This window comes from Notamacropus eugenii, chromosome 2 (genome assembly GCF_028372415.1).
Source record: "Notamacropus eugenii isolate mMacEug1 chromosome 2, mMacEug1.pri_v2, whole genome shotgun sequence".
Taxonomy (NCBI): Eukaryota; Metazoa; Chordata; class Mammalia; order Diprotodontia; family Macropodidae; genus Notamacropus; species Notamacropus eugenii.
This window is the reverse complement of record NC_092873.1, coordinates 248,366,118-248,383,990: the sequence shown is the minus strand read 5'-3', so window position 1 is coordinate 248,383,990 and position 17,873 is coordinate 248,366,118. Positions and strand designations below refer to the sequence as shown.

The 17,873-nt window shown below is 36.5% G+C and overlaps 1 long non-coding RNA gene across 1 annotated transcript in view; it reads right to left on the bottom strand.

Moving 5' to 3' along the window:
- Window positions 1-17,873, bottom strand: part of LOC140527092 (uncharacterized) — a 94,243-nt gene that overhangs the window by 40,212 nt on the left and 36,158 nt on the right. Inside the window, exon 2 of the long non-coding RNA XR_011974671.1 lies at window positions 1,489-1,559. This is a non-coding gene — a long non-coding RNA (uncharacterized lncRNA). The remainder of the gene's footprint in view (window positions 1-1,488; window positions 1,560-17,873) is intronic.

The window sequence follows — 17,873 nt, the reverse complement described above, 5'->3', positions numbered from 1 at the left end:
TAAGAGACTTGCCCAAGGTCACACAGCTAATGAGTGCCAAGTCTTTGAGGTGAGATTTGAACTCAGGTCCTCCTAACTCCTGCACTGGTATTCTATCCACTATACCACCTAGCTGCCCCAGAGGTGATACAATGACTGAAAAGGAGGAATGGGGGCGCAGAAGATTACAGGGTCATAGATCTCAAGCTTCAAGGGACCTGAGAGACCCTTTAAAGAACCACTTCTCTTTACAGATGAAGAAAATGGGGCCTAAACAGGTTTGATGACTTGCCTCACATCCCAGGGTAGGATTTGAACCCAGGTCTTTGACTCTAATATAGTTAGAAGAATTATAGTTAAGGAAACTCATTTGCATAAAGGTGAAGTGACTAGCTGAGGGTCACAAAGCTAGTAAATGTCTGAGGTTGGATTTGAAGTCAGGTCTAACTGACTCTAGATCCAGAGTTCTTATATCACTCAGGAGAAAACACCTTTTTTCTTTAAAGGCCCCTTTCCTTATCACCTGCTGTGACAAAGCTTGAGAAGATCCCAACTGAGAGGCTGATGATGAACAGACAACTGAAAAGGGAAAGTCAGAAGGGAGTTAGTATTTTGAAGTCTCATACAACTTATGATCCTAGGTCCATGGTTATTGTTTTTTATTATCATCACTCTGGAAGCAGAACTGAGAATTTTGAAATTTTCTTAGGCTAACAAATGGAAGAAAAACAAAAATGCTTTTAGTTTCATCCAGAAATATTTTTGAGTGAGAATGTCATTTATAAAAATCCTAACAGTTTCATGTACAAATTATAAAATAAAAAAAATTAACAAGTAAGCTACAGTTTTTCCATATTGAATTATGTGGCACAAATATTTTTTTTTCAAATCTTTGTCTTTATTCAGGTTTAATATTGTTCAGGCTGACCCATGTGAATGATCACATTTCTTCTCTATTTGAAGAATGCTCTATTCTCTGGAATTTTCTGCATCTGAGGCAATCTGGGACACTGAGTACACATAAAAGAGCTTAGCAAGATCTGCGTGCCATCATGGCTTGCAAATGTGAAAATATGAGTAAAACCATTTAAGTTAATGAGCGTGATTCATGGCTTGTTGAGCCCATGTTACTCAGGAAATAACATCTTTTTTTAAATGATGGTCTATACTCAGACAAAGTTTAAGAGGAACTATGTTTTTTTATGGCAAATTCAGACCCATCTATAAATCAGAACAAGAGCGGAATCAAACATGGTAAGTATAAAGATTCATAAAATAAGAGTTGTGTTTTTTTTTCTTTTTCAGAGCTAGAAGAGACTTTACATATCATGGCAAACATTCAAAAATTTTTTTGTTGATTTGAACATTTTGCCAGTACTGAAAACTAGACATTGCAAAACAGTACAAGCATGAGTAATAATCAAGTATTTTTCACACAGGTAAACACATTTGCAGAGTGACAGAGGGATATGGCATAAACATTCCAACCAAGAGAGCTGAGTGTCTTACTGTTTTAAGTTGATGTCAGAAATCACTTCCTAATAACCCCCTTTCGAGGAGCCCCTCTGCACTGATGATACCTGAGAGAAAAGAAAAATGAGCATTAAATCTAAAGAGGGACATTGTAAGTGGAATAAAGGAAATAACCGTTTAGAAACATCCATTCCCTTTTCTCCCCGATAAAGGAAATATCCTCTGGAGCAAACGTGAACTTCTCACATCAACTCTTTCAAAGTTTCAGGATATCATTTCGCACTCTGTGAAAAGTGTTTTCCAGGAAAAGACTGGTGCCCTTAAAGGCAGAGTGCTTATTCTCAAAAGATACTCTATTCATCTTGCTTCATTATAAGATAAAATCAAGAATGCCACTGAATCACAAGGTTAGAAAGGGCTTAAGAATTCACTGAAAATATCTCCCTACTTCAGGTTTGGTCTTCACTTAACCCATTCCAGAAAGAGGCTCCAAACATTTTGAAGATTAAAAAAAAAGTAATTCATTGTTGTGGTGCCAAAAATGTATTTCCTACAAAAGAAAAATCCAACTACTTTACCAAATTCAAATCAATTTGATGTGTTTTCTTTAGACTTGAATTTCCATCCTTGCTATCTGTTTAGCTAATAGCTAGAAGTACACATATAAACCACAGGATTATTATTGCTTGCTTCAAAAAATGTTTTGCTTGCTGCTAAACCATGAGAAGATTTTCTACCTGAAGAAAATTTGGCTTTATTGACCTATATAGAGAGTCTGAAAAGTATGTATATGCTTTAAAAAAAACCTTCAGAAAAATAGATTCCATTACCCCTTTTGTCAGTGTCTAACAATCTTATTTTCCTTCACATCTGTACATCTTCAAACATATCCCATAGAGGCATTTGAAAACTGAACATATTTCAGATTAACCTACTTGCTCATTATAGATACTGACATTCATGAGATCAACAGATTTCAAGAGAGAAGGGGCCATGTACTTGCACATCTTCATTCCACACTGAGAAAACCGAAGCCCAGTGAAGTTCAGTGATGTGTCCAAAGTCACATAGCTTAATAAGTGACAGAGGTAGGATTTCAAGTGCGGTCCTCCAACTCCAAATCCACTGTCCACCCTATGGTACCACACTAAGAGGTTCAGTACAGCAGATATTTTCATCCCATTTACCAAACTCTTGTCAGTCTTCCCAGGACATTATTTTTTTTTTACATAATTGCTTTCGGTAGAAAGGGATCAAATTAAAATATTCTGCAAACTTCAAAGTGTTCTATAAATGTTATACATTATTATTCTTTTTTATTAACTGTGATCTCATCAGAGTGGGAGGAAGCAGATTATAAGATCTATGCTTAGTCATGTAACTAAGTTTTAGGGAATTGTCTGAAGCCCATAGAGATTGTCTATGACTTGTCTAAGATAATTCAGTTAAGCAAACATGTGAGGACAGGATTTAAACTTGGATCTTTCTGACTTTAAATACTGGGCACTCTATGTTATGGGTGAGAGGGGGCTAAAGAAGAGAGAGGGCTAGGAAAATTATCAATATCAAAAGATGAGTAAGGTCAAAGAAAAGAGAGAGAGAAAAGATTTTCTTTTTTGATTTTGCAGAAAGAAAGTCATGCCATCTGGATCTATGATATACATATGGTGTGCTATCTATATAGTTTCATTCCGTTGACTGTATCTTTAAGTTATAATCCAGTTACTGTTAGGTTTTTTTCATTGTACAGTTAAGTACATTTACTTGATGGAATATCCTCAGGACTTTTTTCTTAATTACAACTGATACTGCCCTTTGCCCACCTTAAAAATATGAATACTTTGTAATTGGTCCAATAGCCTGTACAAATTAGAAGTATAACATGAATATTGTAGACTAATACCACTAATCTTAACTAATATTCATGAATGGAGAAAACAAGCTCTAATAAATACCAGAACATTGCTCCAATGTTGGAAGATCAAAGACCCCTCTTCCTCATGAGTAAATGCATTAAGATTTTGCTTGGAACTCTATTGACCTGCTTTGAATAAAAAGTCGATGTCTGGAAAAATTTACCTTTTTTCATGCCTAAAGAATCATTAGGTACCCTAAAAGAGAAAATTCACTGAATGATGTTTTGATAACTTAAAAGAAACCTCATTACTTCACTTCTATAAATGAAATAGCTTAGGATATTCAAGAATCATAGAAAAGCGATTCCATTTTGAAAAGGACATCTATACCTGAGGCAAACACTTAAACATAGCAACAAAATCAGTCCAGAATCTAATTACAAGTGAGACTACTTGTCCATTTTATCTAACAAGAAGAGATTTGTTATTTAAAGCTAGAGTTAGCTTTTAGTTATTAAGAGGTTACTTAACCATTTTGTACATTGTCCCTTCTCTTTTATTCCTTCTGTTAGCAGGAGGAATCAAATATTGTCATTACTATGTCTGCACTAAATTTGACACTGAAAAACTGAAATCATAAGGTTCTAGAAAACCACTCCTCTATGCAGAAGGGTATCTGATTGAGGTGTACAAAACAAGGAAAAATATATATTGCTCTGGTTAGAACAGAATTGAGATACTATATTAATTCTGCTTTTCATATTTTAGGAGGAATATTGACCAATTGCCAGAAGAGTAGGCTGGTTTCTGAAGAGGCAGAGGAACTAGAGACCAAATTGCCAACATTCACTGGATTATGGAGAAAGCAAGAGAATTTCAGAAAAAAAAACATCTACTTCTGTTTCACTGACTACACTAAAGCCTTTGACTACATGAATCAAAACAAAATGTGACAAGTCCTCAAAGAGATAGGAGTACTAGAGCATCTTGCTTGTTTCCTGAAGGACCTGTATGTGGGCCAAGTAGCAACAGTAGAACTGAACATGGAACAACTGAGTGGTTTAAGATTAAAAGGAGCACAACAAGGCTGTATATTGTCACCTTATTTAATTAATTTATTTGCAGTGTACATTATATGAAATGCCAGGCTGAATAAATCAAAAGCCAGAATTAAAACTGCCAGGAGAAATATCAACAATATCAGATACACAGACAATATCACTCTGGGCAGAAAGTGAAGGAGAATTAAGAAGTCTCTTGATGAGGGTAAAAGAGAAGAGTATAAAAGCTGTCTTGAAGCTTAATACCAAAAAAAAAAAAAGTTCTTGGCAACTGGTCCCATCACTTCCTGGCAAAAAGGAGAAGAAATGGAAGCAAAGTCAGATTTCATATTCTTGGGGTCAAAGGTCACTGCAGAGAAGACTGCAGTCATGAAATTAAAAGATACTTGCTCCTTGGAAGGAAAGCTATGGTAAATATGTACAGTGTACTAAAAAGTAGATATCACCTTGACAACAAAGATCTATATAGTCAAAGCTATGGTTAGTCCAGTTGTAATGCATGGTTGTGAGAGTTGGACTACAAGGAAAATTTGGAGTCACACAAGGGGATGCTTTTGAATTAAGATGCATAGAAGACTTTTGAAAGTCCCTTGGACAGCAAGGAAATCAAATCAATCAATACTTAAAGAAATTAATTCAGACTATGTACTAGAAGGTCAAATACTGAAGCTGAAGCTTAAATACTTTGGCTACATAGTGAGAAAACAGGATTCACTGGAAAAGACCCTGATGTTGGGAAAGACTGAAGGCAAAAGGAGAAGGGGAAGGCAGAGGATGAGATGGACAGATGGTATCATTGGAGCTACAAAGATGCACTTGGACAGACTTTGGGAGATAGTGGAGAACAGAAGGACCTGATGTGCTATGGTCCATGGGGTCACAAAGAGTCAAACATGACTGAATGATTGAAAAACAACAATGACAATTGATAAATTGATGCCTATCCAGAAGAGGGTGACTAAGGGAATCAGACACTATGGCCTTTGAATATGGAGACATTTAGCATGTAGAAGAGAAGCTTTTTGGGATGAAATTAAAATATTTGAAAGATTCTCATTTGGAAAAGGGGAAAAAAAAATTCTGCTTTGCTTCCAGGGATAAAAGTAGAAGGAATGGGAAGATTCTATATAGAGATAGATACAGGCCTGACACAAAGGAAAAAAAAATTTGTAATTGTTCAAGCTTCCCCAAAATAAAATGGGATGCTGCAGAACACAGCAATTTTCTCCACACTAGACATCTTCCAGCAAATGTTATGCATTTGTTAGGCACGATGAGAAAGAATTTTTATTCAGGTATAGGATGGGCCAGATAGCCACAGAGGTCCTGTCCAACTCTGAGATTTTGTGCTCTAATTTTGTGACATGATGAGGTGTCACCAAAAATGCCCCAGAAGAGTGGGATGAGCTGCTAACCTGAGCTTCAGAAAGGTGTGAGCACTCATTGAGCTCAGCATCTGTTCATCTCAGTTCTGCAAGTTAGCTAAAGGGTAAAAACAGACCTGAAACTAAAAAACAGATCTCTATGGGACATTCAACAGAGGGCAGAGTCTTTGAAACATTTGTGTGAATGTACATGGCATATTTCATGGCAAAACCACGTTTGCCAAGCTGGAGGTGGCTGTCATCACAGCACATGTTATTTGGAGGAAACTAGGCCTCTATCTAGCTCTAATAAGATTATTCATTCAGTTCATTTAACAAGTATTTAAATGCCTAGTCTATGCAAAACACAATACTAGGTAGGGTAAAAGGTACAAAACAGATATGGCATAGTCCCCACCTGAATAAAACTTAGTAAGGGAATAATAATTTTACAATTAATTATAATTAATAATAATTTTACAATAATAGATTTACAGTTTAAGACATAACTTTGCAACTTTTTTGGTTTGTTATTGTAAATCCTGTGTTTTTCAGTAGATCCTGAAGTCACAGATTTAGAGATAGAAAGGACATCAAGTCCAACTTCCTCATGAGAAAACAGAGGAAGACAGAAGGTAAATGACTTGGCCAGAGTCACCCAGCTAAGAAGTGTCTGAGACAGGATCTGAACTCAGGTCTTCTTCATTCCAAGCCCAGCACTCCATTCATTATACCATGCTATTTCTCACTGAAATGCTACCTAGTACTCCACTACACCCATGGATCTGTTATCTAATTTCTGAGGTATTCTACCCCCAACAGTAAAGCTAGTTAATCATTCTGTGCCTCCTGTGTTATTCTCGTCCATATCTTCTAACAAATTCACCACTGAAAGGTCTATTCAATGGGCTGGGGGAATCTTCTGTGAGTTCTCTTGGCATTACCTGGCACATTGACTTATCACTGATTGTCTGGGTTATCCCAATCTATCTTTTCTCCCCTGTCATACGTATCTCTGATGACATCCTTCATATCACATTTCCTCTTTTGAAAGGCATTGAGGTCTACTCATGCCTACCTTATAACTATTACCCTTTAAGATGATCCTTGATTTCAGTTCTTTAGAAATTGTAATATTCCTTGATTCACTCATATATCATTTTTTAAAAATTTCAGCCAGACCTATGATTTCATGTAAGCAATTCCTATTGAAAAAATTATCCCTGCTTTTACAAATAGTCAACTGTTGTCTAACTTACAATCTTAAAAAATCTTAAAGTCTGTTATTTGTCTAGGGTCACAGTCAATATGTGTCAGAGGTAGGCCTGGAACTCAAATCTTTTCTGTCTAAAGTCAATTCTTTATTGTGATGCCTCCAACATTACAGGAATATGGTTGTTAAGGGGTGGGGGAGGAAAAAGAGACAGGCTTATATTTCTGGGTGAAGTTTTTATTAATAATAAAATCTCTTAGAAAACTTAGAGCAGGTGATTAACTTTTGTGTCAAGGATCCATCTGGAAGGCTGGGGAAGTTTATGGATCCCTTAATAACATTTTAAAAATTAATAATTGAAGGAAATACTAAAATTCAGTTAGAGGTTAGAGAACATAAAGATGCAATCATTAATTCATTCATTTATTTTGATGAGTTCAAGACCCCCTGAAGTCTATCCTCAGGTTAAAAATTCTGACTTAAAGAAAAGTTCTATATACAATGAGATAATGGAGAAATTGTACCTCTTTAATCACATGAGAAAGCTGAATAAGGGAAAGGTAGTTATAAAAACAAAACAATTAGGGAAAGCTGCCATGTCAAACCCTGGGGCGGAATGGAGAGAGAGAGAGAGAGAGAGAGAGAGAGAGAGAGAGAGAGAGAGAGAGAGAGAGAGAGAGAGAGAGAGGACTCAACGAGACAATCTGAGGTGAGAAGAACAGGTCTCACTCACACTCTTGTTTCTCTCTCCCCCAACCCCAAATCCGTAGGGCCAAAAAAAATCGGAAAATTTTCACATCCATTCTAGTGAGCAAACTTTTAAGATTCTACTGTGCACCAGGTACTTTGTTACACACTAGAAGCAACACTATTTAGATAAAATAGTCCCTACCCTCAAGTAGTTTGTAGTCTGGGAGGAAGATGCAACATATAGACAAATAACTATAATACAAAATAATAAAGCAAGTGCATCAGAGAGAATCAAAATAAGGTCAAAGGGACTATAAAACTATTTTTTAAAGAGTTAAATATTAAAGAGACAGAAAAAAATTACCTAAAAAAGATTTAGGAGTAGACTGTGTGCTTCCTTTATTTATGGTCCCATTTTCACGTAAAATTGTTAGTAGATTTCATAATTTGGTTTATACTACTTCCCTACTTGAAGTTATCCATTTTGCGAAGTCTTTCTTTTTGATCAGTTAACAATCTGGTATGTTTGGGGATCCTAATTATTATATTGCCAGTGGTTTTATATTACAAAATTGTAAAAATCAATAATATTTTTAAATAGATTGTTAACTAGAGAAAATCAACTTTTCATTGCACGTTGTACAATAAAGTCTCAATTACCTGGAGGCCACTTATGAAACAACTTCACCTTCCTATAATAAAGCCAAGAACCCAAGAATAAGTAAAGAAGACTTCTGCGCAATTAAAATAGGTCTCACAAAATCTAAGTATTAAAGCTCAACCACTTAATTCATAAGAGTCCTTCGGTCCTCATTCAAAGCAATATACTCCCACATTAGAGAAGGAGTTCTTAACCTTTTCAATGTCATGGACCTCTTTGAGCTCGTAAAAGTCTAGGGACCCTTTCTCAAAATATCTTTTTAAATGCCTATGATAAAATACATAGGATTACAAAGGAAACCAAGGGTTAATTTTTTTAAAAAGGATGCATTTTTCCCATCCAAATGCATAGAGGTAAGAGTAGGAACTTCTGATTTAGACAAAGTTTTAGTAACAATTGTTTTTTACAATTCTTTCGAAATGAACTCTATTCCTTATCATATAATCATAAAAGAAATCTCAAAAAGTAATCTAATCGAGACCCTGCTTGATGTATAAATCCCATTTACACATCTCTAACTACATATATATTTCATTTGGCAGCAAGGTGGCCTGGGGGCATACCAAAGGCTGGACTTGGGCAAAGGAAGAGTTGAGTTCGAATCATATCTCAAACACGTACTAGTTTTCCGATTCTAGGCAAGTCACTAAGCCTCTTTCAGTTTTAGTTTCTTCATATGTAAAAGGATGATAATAATAGCACTGGTTGTGAGGCTCAAATGAGATCATGTGTGTAAAGTGCTTCACAAATTGTAAAATGCTAAATAAATATTAGCTATTCAATCATTATCTGTTAACTCTCACAATCCTAGAATTGGAAGGGTCCTCAGACTTTCCAGTTAAGATCCTGCCTGATGTGATTGTGATGGAACATTACTGTGCCATAAGAAAGGATGCATTCAATGATCTTAGGAAAGGGTGAATAGACTTGCAAGAAATAATGAAGAGCAAAATTAGCAGAACCAAGAGAACACTGCATACAGTAACAGCCATGTTGTTTTCAGAACAATTTTAATAACTAAGTCCTTTTGACTATTATAAATACTCAAATTAACTATAAATGACCTATGAAGGAAGATGCTAGCTGCATTCAGAGAAAGAACTGATAAACAGAAGCATGGATAGAATGGCTTTACATATACGTATATACAAATACATACATACACACACATTTGTGTCTAATGGTAGCCATGGCAGGGAGAGGGGAGAAAAAATAGAGAAAAAAAGAAAGTTACATAGTAACATTATGTATTTAAAAGGAATAGTAAGTTATACAAAATAGATTTGCAGTTCCATGTACAGCCATCTTTTTTTCTATTCCATTATGTTTGGAAATGTTTGTTTTATATCTTAAGTTCAGAATAAAATATGTTTTATATATAAAAAAAGATGAATCCAATCCCAACGTCCTGCCCAATGGTCATTTAGCATTTCCATACTTATTTAGCACAGTGTTTGGCATACGGTAAATGCATAACAAGTGCTTTTGAAAAATTCATTCATTCGTCCATTAGTTTGAAGAACTCTAGTGAGAGGAAATTCAGCTGGTTTTCAAGTAGTTCCCCCCATTTCTAGACAGCTATCATTTTTAAACCTTCACAGAATCCTACTTTGATGTCCTACTGCATCATAAAAGTGATGCTGGGTCTTCTAAGGCCATGCCTTAATTGTGGCAGGTTTTACTCTGCTGGAAAGCAGGCAGGGTCCCTGCAACTCACTCTGCTTTTCAAGCACTAGTCTAGTTCTTTAGTATTGAGAGCTTCATCACTCATGGGCTGGCCACTTGGTGATAAATTCTTTGACCATGACAAACTCACAAAACCAATTAAAATACAAAGTCCTAGGCAGCTCCTTTATGTCCACAGTGACAGTGGCAGGGGGCAAAGAAACACAAATTTTAGACTGACTAGTTACTTTACCGACTATTTAATTTAGCTGTTGATGCTCTAAGTGTGAAATCATCTAGTGACCAACCAGTCAACAAATGTTTATTAAGCACCTATTATGTGCTACTACTATGGGCATAGTACTGGAGGAACTGAAGCATAGCATTCTTAATGGCCACATTATAAAGACAAAAGAAAGTTGCAGGAAGACGACGAATATAGAGCAAACCTTTATATTGAATTTTGACTGTGCACCATGCCAAGACCTCTACAGACATCTTATTTGATCCTCACAACAACCTTGTTGGATAGGTTGTTGTTGTATTATGATCCCCATTTTTACAGTTGAGATAATGGAGGCCAACAGATTAAGCGACTTATCCTCAGTCACATAGCTAATAAAGTGTCTGAGGGCAGACTTGAACCCAGGTTTAGTAACTCAAGACCCAGTGCTCTCTCCACTGTACCACCTAGCTGCCTAGGAGTCCACAGGTTTCCTTAAGAGGGACAAATAAAGGAATTAACAGGGTTCATTTTTATCATGCATCTAAAGGGAACAAAAAATATCACTTCATGAAGTACTTGGTCATCTTATTGAAATAACTATGATAAGCATCTGCAGAAAGACCCCCATGAAGATAATTGCAACTTACACCAACAACAATTGTCAAGGATGAAGAGGTAGAGAAATTCTATTAAGAAACTGATACTCCAAATTAAATCAACGTATATTTGAAAGAACTTAGAGCTTACTGGTACATAATCTGTACAAAACATTTAATTATTGATTCTTAATGGCATGGTTTTGGTGGCTTTCATGCTGTTTTTTTTTAAATGATGTTTAGTACCTTAATTAACATTTTAAAACCTTCAATTCTTTGAATCTTCTCCAGTTTCTATTTACAAAAGAAGATATTATTTTCTAAAGATGGAAGGATTCCTCCCTAGCAGCTGTTAGAGTAGGTGGCATTCTGGCACTATCTTAGAAAATCTTTTTGTCCCAGTTGGCAACTAGAACATATGACCTGGTAAGAAATAAAGTCAAGCCCCTGCCCTTCTGCTACAAGACAAAGTATAATCCTTCTCTCCTTTTCTCTTTCTCTGTCTCTGCCAGAAATTTTCATATTCAGCCTTTTTTCTAGAAATGAGGTAAAGACACATGAAGGGATAATCTCCGTATTTTCCACTTCCTCGACCTTCCCCAGCTACACTGAGCTCTACTTTCCACAGGCAAAATTTCATGAGATTCTTATTTGACTCTTTAACTGAGAATTCTAGTTAAACACTATTCAATAATTCAAGTCAAAGACATATATTAAGCATTTTGTAAGTGCCAATTGCTATGCTAGACCATGAGAATATAGACATAAAATGAAACCTTCTAGTAACATACTGGGAAAATCAAGAACAATGAAAATTAAATGCAAATACATGCAAAGCAATGTAGGGAGGATACAAGTCACTGGGGAGATCAGAATAATCTTCTATAGGAAATATCACTTGAACTTTTAAGGAAGATAGGGATTCAATAAGGCATCAGTGAGGAGGGAGAACATTCTAGTCATAGATAATAGACTGCAAATGGAATGGGCAAGATTGTGCTGGTAAATGTTTAACAGCTGGTTCTCAGGGGGAGAAAGTACCCATGGCACACTTTTAACTTTAATCTGCATTATTAACATTTCTCCATCACTTTCTTAAGCCTAGACAATCACCAAAACAATGAATCAAGCTCTAGTTTATAACATTTCCTCATTTTAAAGATGTAAATGCTCCTACTGAAAAGTAACTATTGGTTCTTCTGGCTGGTTAGAGTGGCCTCCATCCCTATGGTACAGTGAATATAGCTGGTAGGTAGAAATTGTGAAGGAGTGTAATGTGCAAAATTCTGGGAAGGTAGGCTGCAGCCAGGTTGTGAAGGGCTTTAAAGCTAAACAGAGGACTGACTTCATATTTATCCTAGAGATAAAAGAGTCACATGAACTTCTTGAGAAATGGAGTGACACAGCTTGACTTGTTAAACTGTATTATCCCTGTTGCTCCGTATCACATACCAAATACTCTTAGAATTATAGATTTATAATTGGCAGGGATCTTAGGGTCCATCTGATCCAATACCTTCGTTTTACAGACAAGATAATTAAACCCTGCTGAAGGGCAGGGAGGGATGCCCAAGATCACACAACTAATAATTGATAGAACTAGGATTTGAACCAAGGTCTGAATCCAAATACAGTATTGTTACCATGTTGCTTTTCTGAGGTTATACTGTCTCCCTTCTGAAGTGGCCATTTAAAATTTCCAAGATGCTTAGGTCATGTTCCACTCCTCAAAGACACAGATTCTTTGGGAGAGAAGATACAACTCTCTTTCCACTGAAGAAGAAAGGAGCTTTTCGTTTGCACTATTTCCCTCCCTAATACTCAACCTATTCTCTCAGAACATGTAAACTTAGTTCAGTAATCTTGGGGTTCTAATTCTAATGTTAATTCTAAAGAGTGACCATTCTGTTTTAAAAATAGTGTCTTGTTTCCTTGGGGTTTACCTGCTAGGTAGAACTCTTCATTCCTCAAAGTTTCTTGCATTGAGGATCTGAGACATAACTTCCTATTATGTTTTTCTTGCTCCATTGACTTCCAAAGCTCTACTCCTCTCATTAATGTTGCCCTGGACCAGGTTCTTTTTCCCAGAATAGATTCAGAATGGTGTGCACTCCGTACGGCCAAGTTAGCTGGGTTTATTCTGTACCCCTATCACCTCACCTATACCAAGTTCAATAAACTATTGATTTAAGAGATGAGGAAAGCATCTCCCTTTGATTGTGTTAATCTGTTCTCCAAAGCAGACATCTACAGAGAAGCAAATTTCAGTTGGATGTGAGGGGAAAAAATTCCTAACAAGCTGAACAATTCAAAAGTGGAAGGCTAAGGATGAATTTACCAAAACATATCATATACTTGCATAGGTGGCTAGAGAAATATTCAGTGTTTATGACTGGGTAGTACTATCAAAATTAATTTGAACTTTTAGCACTAGGCCAATCAAATTATCAAAAGAATAGAGAACTCAATAAAAATAATAATAAAATTCATTTGAAAAAATAAAATAGAATATCAACGGAAATTATGAAAAGAGGTAAAGATGAAGGGCAAATAGCACTTCTAGACCTCAAAACTATATCACAAGACAACAATCATTAAAACCATTAAATACTGGTTAAAATAGGGGTAAATCAATGAAACAGTCTAGACAAAAGAGAATTAGAAACAATGGAACTCACAAACCTAGTGTTCAATAAACTAGAAAACATAAAGTACTTAGAAAAGAACTCTCCATTTGATTAAAAAGACTGTTTGGAAGGTTGGAAAGTAGTCAAGCAGAAATCAGACTCAGACCAATACTTTACACCATATTCCACAATACATTCTAAATTAATATATAAATTTAATATTAAAGTTCATATTATTAAAAATTTTTATAATCATATGATCATATGCTTCCCACAACTATGGACAGGAGATATATTCTTAACCTAAGGGCAGAGGCAATTACAAAAGATAAAATAGGTATCTTTGATGACATGAAAATGTAAACTTTCTACACAAATAAAATTAATGCACCTAGGATAGGTAATAATTGAATGGGGGAAAAGATCTTTATATCAAATTTTTCTGATAAGAGGTTTTTATCCAAGACATATAAACAATTAACTGATGTACGTAAGAGCAAAAGACATTTCCCAATGTCAAGTTGTCAAGGATATGAACAGTTTCCAAAAAAAGATGAATTGCAAAGTAACAACATGTTTAAAATTATCCAAATCATTAATAATAAAAGAAATGCAAATCAAAACCACCCTGAGGTTTTGTCTTACTTTCTTACAAATGGCAAGGATGACAAAAGATAAATATAGTTAATGCTGGAGGAATTATAGGAAGACAGGTATACTAGTGTATTGTTGGTAAAGTTGTGAATCAGCACAACAATATTGGAAAGCGATTTGGAGTTATGCAAATAAAGTAACTAAAAGGTCCATACCCTGTGACCCAGAGATTTCATTATGAGGCTGACTCCCCAAAAAGGCTATTGATGAGAAGAAAGTTCCCATATAGGTCAAAATATTTATAGCAGCATTTTTTTGTGTTAGTGAAGGATTGGAAACAAAGTAGATGCCCGATGACTGGAAAATGGCTAAACAAATCATAGCACACAGGTATAATGGAATATTATTCCTGAGCTGTAAAAAACACAAATGTGATGACTATAGAGCACAGGAAGATCTACAGAAGCTTATGATGAATGAAGTAAGCAGAGTCAAAAAAACAATACACACAGTGACTACAACAATGTAAATAGAAAAAACTGCATGTACACATCATCAAAATCCAAAGTGAATGCTGCAATATTACATAGAACAATCATTCTTTAAAATAAGAGATGTAAAAAGATACTCTTGCTCCTCTCCTTTGCAGATGTGAGAAGTCTACGAGTGTTGCACAGATTCCATGGTCCTCTTCGAGAATGAAAGACAAACAACAACAGTGCGTATATTGTTAGACTTTTATCAGTTGGGCTGATTTCTTTCTTATGTAGTTTTGGTGTTTTTAGAAGTCTTCTAGTTCATTAAAAATCTATTTTCCCCCACATATGATTATACTGAGTGTTGCTGAATAAATTATTCTGGTTATAAGCCTATGTGCTTTGCTCTCTGGAATACTGTATTATAAGTTCTCTACTCCTAAAACCCGAGTTTGGAACATGACAAGTCAAAGTTAGGACAAAATCTGATCACTGTCCCCTTGATCTGAGTTCTGCAAGTTCTTTTTTTGACTGACTTGGGTTTGAATCTCAGTAACTCGCCTGCTTGGAGTTTCAGTAGATTGTTGTTGAACTTAGTTGCTATTAACCAGATAAAACACTGCTGGTTCAGAAAAATAAAACTATTGGCTTCCCTTTGGCCTGAGATGCCTTATGGCTTCAGACTGGCCTAGAAACTGGAAGTGAAAACCTGTTCTTCTCCCGAGTAAGGAACCATACTCTGCTGCTTGCTTCAAAACTTGCTCCTTACTTGGTACGCCACGCTAGACCTGAAACCATTTCTCACCCAGGAATATCCAACCTAGTCACAGTCCCCTTCTCAGTCCATCCTGCACCTATTACTCAGAACTGGGTAGTAGGTGACAGACCTACCAGTCGGTATGTGTTCTTATACTCCACACAAGTTAGGTCCCTTTATACATGATCTGGGACCTCATCTTGCCAAGATACACAACCTTTACCTAGGCTGAGATGCTCCACATAGTGTGCAGGGGGCAGTTTGTCAGGATAAGGGGATCTCACTGTACTTCTTAATGCTGCTTAGTCATCTTGGCTCCACAAGCCTCGTAGAACTTAAAATGAATGACTTCACTCTCATGTACTCTCTCTCTTCCCATCCACTGAGCTTGGGATAAGGGTGTGAAAGCATATCTCTTGTACTTCCTATGAAAAGAGCAGGGGTTCCTCTTCTCCCAGCACCTATAGGGGCTGGATGTTCATACATGGGAGTGGACATTCTGAGACTAGATCCTGGCACCTTGGCTCTCTCTATGGCTTCTGTATCTTTCCCTAAGCACAAATGCCCAAATAGCTGTCATGATGGATGGACTTTTTTCAGTGAAACTGACCAGCTACAGAAGGAAGAACTCAAGCTAAACGTTGGTTTGCTAGAATATATGGACCTGAAGGAAACTGTTCACACATGGCTGACATGAGGTTCAGTAGTCCAACCAAATTTTTCATGCTTTACTGTTTTAGGTACCTAACTTCTGGGAGAATATAATAGAAGTTGTGGTTTTCTGTTTCATGTTTAAATATTTTGTCAATGTATATTTATGAATCTTTTGTATGAAGGAAATAAATAACTATCCTATACTGTGCTATGGAGCCGCCAGGTGGTGCAGAGGATAGAGGACAAAGTCTGGAGTCAAGAAGACCTAAGTTCATATTCTGCTTCATTTACTAGCTGTATGACCCTGGGCAAGTCACTTAACCCTGCTTGCTTCAGTTTCCTAATCTATAAAATGAGCTGGAGAAGGAAATGTCCAACCACTAATAATGGCAACCACACTGGCATACCCAGGATGGCTGCTAGCAGAGGTTCTTAGATCTGCTTTACTAAGAAAGATAGCTGTTTAAGGGGTTAACAATCTTCTTTAATTACATTACTAGTTCAGGGGAAAAGTCAGCACCCTGAACTTCAGAGGAAATGCAAACAGAGAAAATACAAGAAAAGAAATAAATACCAACAAGACAGGGTTCTATTTCCTGAATCAAAGCAATACTGCTATACACTTTTAGGTACATCCATGGATGGAGAGAGCCTTTGCATCTGAGCAGTTGGGGGTCAGAACATATAGCTACTCGGAGTATCCACCAAGAAATAACAAGGTCGCTCTCATAAGTGAACCCCCAAAGCAAAATACCAGCTCAAAGTATGTATACTCTGGCACTTCTCAGAGCCAGAAGGCATCACATCCCTTGTGACTCAGTACCTAATCAACTTAGTACCAAAAGGTGTGCAAGCCTTCCTACAAGCAAGCCTCCCTTAATGGGATCCACATGAAGCCTATTAATGGGTGGGGAAGATCTTTAAATCCCATCAACATTACACCAATCCAGTATCTTTGCCAAGGAAACCCCAAATGGGGTCATGAAAAGTAAGACAGGACTGAAACAACTGAACAACAACAGCAACAAATATTGATCTACATTGAACATTGGGTACATTTCTCTTCCCTTTTAGGGATACTCTAGATTTGAGACTAATCTCAACTTTAAATGATTTTCCCTAGAGTTTTGGGATAAGTAAATAAAGAACCAGGAACAAGAAAAGAGTCTTATGCCTCTAGTTAGAAGCTAGATTTCCTCATGACTAAATCCTTATGGACCCAGAGCTGTGGTCACTTAGTGGGAGAGGGAACCCCAAGCTCCTCTAAACCTGTCATTAAACATCTGTCAAAATTATCAAAGATTTAACTATAGAAATAACTTTATTCAACAACCTAATTCTCTGATGAATGTTAAGAAGAACATGTGTATGCTCACTAAATGTATTTCCCCCTCTCAAGGAAGATGGAATGGTGATGTCCACCAAATGCTCATCTTTGTGGTTAATACTGTGCTGATTGCATCAAACCTTGGGACACTGCAGAGTTTCCTAAATTAGATCTAGAGTTTCAAGAAGAGTTTTGCACAAGAAAAGACAAGATGACAAAGAATGCCTATTGTTTAAACTTGCATATTCCATTGAATGGACTGTTCGTAGAGCTGATCCTATTACCTACATCTGGGGCAGAAACTTCAGAGAGATAATAGTTTGGGCTCAATATTGAACAGAAGGAAGAGGGTAGGCTTGATTGCCTTTAGAAAACTTGAGAACTTTCTGAATGCCAGACTCTTGTAGAGTAGGCCCCTTTTAAGGTCCCCATCTCTCATTACAGACTCCCAACCACTAGAGCATTCTCCAATGGAACCCCTCTCAACCTCTGATTCTACATCTCTCCTCTTCTCTCTTCCTTTATTCTCTTGCTTTGCTAACTCACTCATTCTCCTATAGGCCGTCATTTTGACTAGAGACCAGAAGAATTATTTTCCCTTCACTGTTTACCAATAACTTGACTATAACACATGACATTTCCCCTCTACCTTCT